Below are 5,743 nucleotides of genomic sequence, written 5' to 3'. Positions count from 1 at the left end.
ATACTTTTTAAATGCACTTTGGTGGAAACACCCCACACCCCACTCCCCAATCTCTCTTCTCCCTTCATTCATCCTGCCTTCTTTCTCTTTCCCTTGAGCCATCTTCATGGACCTAGCCCTTCTCAGCCCCTTCCTGTCTAGGTCTCTGACAAATCTAGTGATTCCTCGATATCCAGCCTGAAGTGTGTAAAGTTGCTTGGGGAGTTCTGCACCTGAAAGGCAGAGACATTGCAAGTTTTTCCCAGGATGGGGGGGGGGGAAGGGTTAGGGAAGTGGGGGTAAGGACCCTTGGACATATCTGGAATACAAACAAAGGGGAAGAGAAGCAAGTATAAGGTTTGGTTTGGTAATAGAAGTAGGGTAGTCAATTTAACTGGTTATCCTCATTATCTGGTATGGTGGGCTCCTGGAGGTACAACCATTCATCTGAGGTTGGTGTCCAGCTCAGTGATTAGATTACCTTGGGCTATGGCTGGGCCTTGTCTTCCTCCATGGGGGGAGTGGAAATGGACATGTTTCCCAAAATGAATGCGTGGGATTTTTTGCTTGCCACCTTCTCTGCTCGCATCCTTTCTCCCTTCCATGGATTGCAGCATCTTGGTTTCCCATCAGGTTAGCAACTTTCCCAACTCCACCTGCTTCCAGCATGGCCAATGACAGCTGTAGTCCATCTCCCCAGGCAGCCCTGATTGATTCCAAGGTGGACATGGACCTGGAGTGACCAGTGTCAACTCCTGGGATTTTTTGGACCTACTGAACAGGGAAACTTCCTTCTTAGGTCACTGATGGAACAGAAGCCTCAAGGACTGCCTTGGGGAGAGCTGAAGGCTGGCAACCTGGAGAGAATCCTTCCTGAAGCCAGATAGTAAAATGTCTGTCTCCTGTGCCCCACCACCTAGCTCATTTCCCAGAGACATTGAAAGTTTCTTACATGTTCCCTGGAGATGTTTTGTGTTAATAAACATGCATATGTATTTCTTTTCCCCATTTTTACATAAATGATGGTGTGCAATGTATACTTTCTTATGATAAAAATTCACATAAAATTGACCATTTTAATCAAAGTGGAAAATTGAGTGGCATTTGTACACTCACTGTGTTATGCAACCACCACTTCTATATAGTTTTAAGTCATTTTCATCATCCCAAAAGAAAACCCTGTTCCCATTAGCAGTCACTCCTCATCCCTCCCCACCACTGCCAGGTCCCTGCAACTGCTAATCCACTTTCTGTCTCTATGGATTTGCCTATTCTTTTTTTTTTCCCCAAGATTTATTTATTTATGCATACAAGAACTGGGATACAGGCCAGAGGTGTGGGGGGAGGGTAAGAGGATTCACCAGAGACAGAGTGGGGAACAGAACAGGCAGACCAACTGAAATACACTGCTGAGGGGAGCAGCGGGTGGGTGAGTCAGGAGAGGTCTGCTGTGCCATGTTGGTCACCTCCCTGGCTGACCGGGGATCGAACTCATGCTGCAGTGGCTGCAGAGTGCTTCATAGTGCTGTGTCTTAAACCCTTGTATCACCAGGGAGGCCCCTGGATTTTCCTATTCTTGGTATATTTTTTTAAGATTTATTTTATTTATCTACGCATACAAGAACTTAGGTACAGATCAGAGGCGCAGGGGGTGAGAGGATTCACCAGAGACAGAGTGGGAAACAGAGCACCTGGACTGACTGAAATACACTGCTGAGGGGAGCAGCAAGTGAGACAGAAGAGCTTTGATGTGCCATGTGGGTTAGCTCCCTGGCTGGGGATTGAACTCGTGCTGCAGTGGCTGCCAACAGCTTCATAGTGCTGAGACTTAACCCCTTGTGCCACCAGGGAGGCCTCTATTCTTGGTATGTCATATAAATGGAATCCTACAAAATGTGTCTTTTAATGTCTGGCTTCTTTCAGCATAATGGTTTTGAGGTTCATCCATGTCATACCATGTATCAGAACTTCATTCCATTTCTATGACCACATAACATTCCATGATTTGTACATACCGTAATTTACTCATTCACCATGAGTGACTTTGGGTTGTTTCCACGTTTTGGCCATTGTGAATAATGCTGCTGTGAACATTTCATGTCATGTATACCATTAAAATAGTCCCTCTTTTATTTAATAAATAATTTTTGAGATAATGTCCATTGTAGATATCCTGCCTTCCCATTATTTTGAAGGTTGGCAGAATACTCATTGTTTGGATACACGTAATTTTTGTAGGCAGCTCCAAATGGTGGACATTTAGGTTGTTTTCTGTATTTTACTTTTAGTAATAAATAACCCTATCAGGAGTGGTTTGATCAAGCTGTCATTTTGCTATCGCTCTTCACCTCTGCTTAGGGTGTATCACTTTTTTTTTTTAAAGATTATTTATGCAAACAAGAGCTGGGGTACAGGCCAGAGGTGTAGGGGGGTGAGAGGAGTCACCAGAGACAGAACAGGCAGATTGACCGAAGTACACTGCTGAGGGGAGCAGTGGGTGAGTCAGGAGAGGTCTGCTGTGCCATGTGGGTTGCTCCTTGGCCGGGGATCAAACTCATGCTGCAGAGACTGAGGAAAGCTTCATAGCTTGCGTCTTAACCCTTGTGCCACCAGGGAGATCCATGTGTGTCACATTTTTTATCATAGCCAACATGATAGGTAAAAAATGGTATCTTATTGTGGTTGCCTTGAAATTTTCTTAGTACGTGTGGAGCTAAGCACCCTTCACTTTGAACTTAGGTGCAGGTGATTGAGTAAATCCTAAATAATTCTTAGTTCAGATACACTGTCTTCAATGATCTATGTAAGACCCCTCTCTCATTAGATTTGTTTATTCCCTTTTACTTACATGCCCTCCCTTTTATCTTGGTGTTCTTGGGAAATGTGAATTATTGTGTTGTGCATGTTGTAATTTAAAAGCTGGTTTTGTATCTCCTTCTATGTTAATTCTTCATAGCCTTTGCCAGTTTGGCTATTGAGTTATGTCTTTGTTTCTATAGGTTTGTAGTAGATGTTTACATATTAAGGCAACAAATCTTTTAACTTTGATTTGAAAAGTTATTTTCAAGTTTGACATTTTCCTTCTGACCTTGCTAATGGTGTGTGTTGCCACAATTGTTTTTAGAATAAAGCCCCAACTCCTTACTACAGCCCATAATGGCTCTGAGTGATCCCCCCTCTCCCTCTTTGATTCCCATCTCCCTCACTCTCTTGTCTCTTTCACTCTGCTTCAGCCACTATGGACTCCCTGCTGTGTCTCAAATGAGCCAGGTTTCCTTCTTCATGGAAGGAAACTTCCTTTACTCTTTTCTCCCCCCTGAAACTCTCTTCCTTTCTTCCCCTCCCTCCTTGTCTAGATATTCCTTTAGATTCCATCCACCTACCTCCTCCAGGAAACCTTCCCTAACTTCCTCCTAGGGTACTGTCTATACTGCTCACCACTATTTTCCCAGCACACAGCAAAGTATATGACACATAAAAGCTGCTCAGAAAGAACTGGCTGAGTGAATGAATGAAGGAAGGTGTCGGGAGGTGACAGGCAGATTGAGCTGTTAAAAAAATTTTATTAAAATGTCCAAGTACATTAATGTCCACAGTGTCAGATACCACAAACCCACAGAACACTGCAGCTTACAGCAAAACCAGCAGAATCAAAGCTATTCACACGCACACACACTCACACGTGTGCCATGCATGTGGCACACACAAACACACACACACATCCCAAAGGGAAAGACCAAAAGACAAACCACCCACTTTAGAAAAGACCAGAGCCCCCTCCCACTGTGGGGCTTGGGTGGGGGCAGGGCAAGGGGCTGAGGGAGCCACAGGTGGGGGGGCATAAACCAAACCCCCCCCAAAAGTTGCATCCCCAGTATCCCCCCAAAAGAAAATTCTTTTGTGATGCCCACCAAACAAAGGAAATTCTTCTATAACATGGATAATTGAAGAATGTTGCTATTATTATATTTTTAAACCAAAACAAAAATGATCAAAGCAAGAGGGAAACCGATATCCCTGGGCTCTCTCAACAACCATAAGGTGGAATGGTGGGTTATGTCAATAGCAGGGAAGATTGAAGACCACAGTCAAGTATTCTAGCCTACTCTGTGCTTCTCAGTCTTTTCCTAAATCTGCCTATGTGTGAGAAAGAGTGTGATTATGTTTTCATCCCTTCTTCCAAAGAGAGTGGTGTTTGCATTCAGAGGTGAGATCAAACCCTTATTCTTGTCTTGCCTGTGACTTCAAGCCAGTGCCTTACCCTTCTCTGATCCTCATTTACCTTATATGTAAAATGTGGAATTGTAGTTCCTAAATCACTGGGGGTGTTGAGACATTTCAAGGGGATAAGGCCTTGGCATAGTACCTATTCCAGAGTTGTCAACTGTGATTATTACTTCCCAGTAGGGATACGGGTTCAGTCAACAGTCCTTTTCTCTATTGAACCCCTGGAAGGACCATCTAGTTGCTTATTTTTCTTTTCTACAGAGATCCATCCTCCACTGTTTTTAACATTAATCCACAGATTTGACCCAGATTTGATGGTTTGAGGGTGGACAAAATACATGGAGGTGAAGATGTGGCCTTTCCTGCTGGAGATGAGGACTTTTGCCTTTGCTCTCCCTCTGCCTGAAATTTTCTTCCTTTCTTCCTCTCATTTGGGAGGTCTTTTACAGGATGAAGATTTGAGGGAGGAAGGCAGGGTGAATTCTTTCCTACTCAAAAAGAAAAAGCTATGAGAGAAAAATGTATGTGTGTTTTAGTTTTAATACTGCACATCTTTCTAGAACATAACTGCAGGTGGATGTCATTATAAGTTTTAATTGTTTCCTAGTCTGCCAGACAATTTGTGGAGAGAGGGATGGAGGAAGCAGGGCGGGACCCAGGACAGGGGCACTACCAATGTCTGCTTGAGGAGTGAGTATGGACACTGAGCTAGAAAACTTGGCACCTCGTTGGTCCAGGAAGGAGGTTCTTTGTCTCCCTGAGAGATGGATGGAGAAGAGATCTGGGCTCACCAAGCCCCCAACATCCTTTCACCTATGTCTATTGTCAGAACCATGAAATCTCAGCATTGGACTACACCTGGGAGAGAGAGCAGAACTTTCCCTCCACTGCCCACATATTTCTCTGACTATCCTGACCCCTAACTCTGAGGGAACATAGGTTGTTCTTAAAAAAAAAGTCACTAAAATTCATACATAGGATTTCCACGCTATGTTTATCCACCAAGACTAAAGACCAGCCTTGGGCTGAAGTCCAGGAACAGCAGTGAAGTAAAGAAAGAACAGTAGCCAAGTTCAAGCAGGGCACTTCCAAATAATTTTCTACTCCCAAAGTCAGTGACCTTAAAACTAGGCTTCAGTCTGCATTTAGGACATCCAATGGTTTACTAAGCCCAAATATCAGGTGTGAAAAGCAATTTCTTTCATGCAAGTCGAAAAATATACACTCTTGCACCTTCATCAAAGCCTTATTTCAACAATTGGCAATCAGCCTTGCCAACAAGTAACTAAACTGATACAAAGAAGATCTTTGTTGATTGTGCTTCCCTCCACTGGGAGGTGCTCCCAGAGTTCAACCTAAAACTGACTTTCCAGACACAAGGCTACTCCTGCCAGGAGGAACTGCATATGTAAGAAAGGAGAGAGGAGCTTTTTACAAAGGATTATGAAGGGGGGCAGGGAGGGGGGATGTAGTTCGGGGCTCAGGGACTTCCAGACCTTCTTGTTTCTCTCTGGGCTCTGTCTCCCCAGGTGAAGGC

This window comes from Talpa occidentalis, unplaced genomic scaffold, assembly GCF_014898055.3.
Source record: "Talpa occidentalis isolate TD23 unplaced genomic scaffold, MPIMG_talOcc4v2.1 talOcc4.12, whole genome shotgun sequence".
Taxonomy (NCBI): Eukaryota; Metazoa; Chordata; class Mammalia; order Eulipotyphla; family Talpidae; genus Talpa; species Talpa occidentalis.
Note: the sequence above shows the minus strand (reverse complement) of the source record.